The sequence below is a fragment of the Ascaphus truei genome, chromosome 2, assembly GCF_040206685.1.
Source record: "Ascaphus truei isolate aAscTru1 chromosome 2, aAscTru1.hap1, whole genome shotgun sequence".
NCBI classification, from domain to species: domain Eukaryota; kingdom Metazoa; phylum Chordata; class Amphibia; order Anura; family Ascaphidae; genus Ascaphus; species Ascaphus truei.
In genome coordinates this window covers 12104977-12108660 of record NC_134484.1, presented here as the reverse complement: position 1 = coordinate 12108660, position 3684 = coordinate 12104977, and the positions used below count along the sequence as shown (strand labels likewise).

Sequence of the window (3684 nt, the reverse complement as noted above, 5' to 3'; positions counted from 1 at the left end):
TGGCAGCCGCTCCCCCAACACGGCCGCAGACATATGCGGCGGCGGCGGTGATAGCCGCCGGCGCCGCTCCTAACGGCCGCAATTTCCCCCAGGTGGAGATGGGCATGGGCGGCATCCGGGGCAGCGGGGACCGGGCCCGGCTCTCCTGCTACAAACCACTGACCGGCTCCTGGGACCAGGCCCGCTCTCTGTCCCAGCCGCGCGCTCTGCCGGGCTGGTGACTCAGACAGAGCCCCCTGCGCATGCCATTCCCCCCCACACTTCCGCCGCTGCCGTTCCTAACTGCGCCGCTGCCCGCGCCCGCTGACATGTGCGGTAGTCATAGCGACGCTCACGGACGGCTCGGAGACCTCCTTGCGCTGCCGGGTGAATGAGGAGGACGGCTTTCCCCCCCTCCTTCTCCCCCTTTCAACATTTACTCACCGCCGCCACAGCCGAGATCCTGCACTGGTGCGGCTGCGCCGAACTGCTGCTGCTCTCCGCGGGGGCCCTCCACGTCAAGGAGTTCTCCAGCTTCGAGGCCGGCACTTCCAACTAGCCAAAGGCTCTGTTCGTGGTGAGCTGCGGGGCCGTGCCCTGGACGTGGTGCGGGACGTGGTGAGCCAGAGCTGCTTCCAGTACTGCGGCTGAGGTGATGTGGGCGCCGCTGCTGCTGGCTCCGATCTCCCCGCACCTTTTCCTGGCCCCGATCTCCCCGCACCTATTCCTGGCCCCGACCTTCTCCTCTCTCTTCCCGCTGCTACTTGGCAGAGACCTGCAGGCTCTCAACTGCTGCTGGCCGGACAAGAAGAGGATCCCGGGGCTGCCCTCCTTGCCCCCCGAGCTACAGCTTCACATCCGGAGCCTGGTTTCAGGACTCAACCACCTGATCGAGGGCATCGGGGTGAAAGAGGAGTGCTTCTCGGTGGGGCACCTGAGTATGATCATTGCGGGGGAGCTGGCCAGCTATCCTCAGGCGAGAAACCGCAGGAAGCATACACTGACACACACACACTGACTGACACACTGACACACACACACTGACTGACACACATACACACACACACACACACACACACACACACACTGACTGACACACATACACACTCACTCACTCACTGACACACATACACACTCACTGACTGATACACATACACACTCACTCACTCACTGACACACATACACACTCACTCACTCACTGACTGATACACATACACACTCACTGACTGACACACATACACACTCACTCACTCACTGGCTGACACACATACACACTCACTCACAGACTGACACACATACACACTTACTCACTCACTGACACACATAAACACTAACTCACTCACTGACACACATACACACTCACTCACTGACACACATACACACTCACTCACTGACTGACACACATACACACTCACTCACTCACTCATGGACTGATACACATACACACTCACTCACTCCCTGACTGACACACATACACACTCACTCACTCCCTGACTGACACACATACACACTCACTCACTCACAGACTGACACACATACACACTCACTCACTGACTGACACACATACACACTCACTCACTGACTGACACACATACACACTCACTCACTCACTGACACACATACACACTCACTCACTCACTGACTGATACACATACACACTCACTCACTGACACACATACACACTCACTCACTCACTGACACACATACACACTCACTCACTCACTGACTGACACACATACACACTCACTCACTGACTGACACACATACTCACTCACTCACTGACTGACACACATACACACTCACTCACTGACTGACACACATACACACTCACTCACTCACTGACTGACACACACACACTCACTCACTGACTAACACACATACACACTCACTGACTGACACACATACACACTCACTCACTCACTCACTCATGGACTGATACACATACACACTCACTCACTCCCTGACTGACACACATACACACTCACTCACTCACAGACTGACACACATACACACTCACTCACTGACTGACACACATACACACTCACTCACTCACTGACTGACACACATACACACTCACTCACTCACTGACACACATACACACTCACTCACTCACTGATACACATACACACTCACTCACTGACACACATACACACTCACTCACTCACTGACACACATACACACTCACTCACTCACTGACTGACACACATACACACTCACTCACTGACTGACACACATACTCACTCACTCACTCACTGACACACATACACACTCACTCACTGACTGACACACATACACACTCACTCACTCACTGACTGACTGACACACACACTCACTCACTCACTGACTAACACACATACACACTCACTCACTGACTGACTGACACACATACACACTCACTCACTGACTGACACACATACACACTCACTCACTGACTGACACACATACACACTCACTCACTGACTGACACACATACACACTCACTCACCGACTGACACACACACACACGCACTCACTCACTCACTGACACACATACACACTCACTCACTGACTGACACACATACACACTCACTCACTCACTGACACACATACACACTCACTCACATACACACTCACTCACTCACTGACACACATACACACTCACTCACTGACATACATACTCACTCACTCACTGACATACATACACACTCACTCACTCACTGACTGACACACATACACACTCACTCACTGACTGACACACATACACACTCACTCACTGACTCACGGACTGATACACATACACACTCACTCACTCCCTGACTGACACACATACACACTCACTCACTCACAGACTGACACACATACACACTCACTCACTCACTGACACACATACACACTCATTCACTCACTGAATGACACACATACACACTCACTCACTGACTGACACACATACTCACTCACTCACTGACTGACACACATACACACTCACTCACTTACTGACACACATACACACTCACTCACTCACTCACTGACTGACACACACACTCACTCACTCACTGACTAACACACATACACACTCACTCACTGACTGACTGACACACATACACACTCACTCACTGACTGACACACATACACACTCACTCACTCACTGACTGACACACATACACACTCACTCACCGACTGACACACACACACACACACACGCACTCACTCACTGACACACATACACACTCACTCACTGACTGACACACATACACACTCACTCACTCACTGACACACATACACACTCACTCACTCACATACACACTCACTCACTCACTCACTGACACACATACACACTCACTCACTGACATACATACACACTCACTCACTGACATACATACACACTCACTCACTCACTGACTGACACACATACACACTCACTCACTGACTGACACACATACACACTCACTCACTCACTGACTAACACACATACACACTCACTCACTCACTGACTGATACACATACACACTCACTCACTGACACACATACACACTCACTCACTGACTGACACACATACACACTCACTCACTCACTGACACACATACACACTCACTCACTCACATACACACTCACTCACTCACTCACTGACACACATACACACTCACTCACTGACATACATACACACTCACTCACTGACATACATACACACTCACTCACTCACTGACTGACACACATACACACTCACTC

At 51.6% G+C, this 3684-nt stretch overlaps 1 pseudogene; it reads left to right on the top strand.

The window, feature by feature from the left end:
* Positions 1 to 370: 370 nt before the first annotated feature.
* LOC142488081 (sec1 family domain-containing protein 2-like) lies at positions 371 to 997 on the top strand (annotated as a pseudogene).
* Positions 998 to 3684: the final 2687 nt, after the last annotated feature.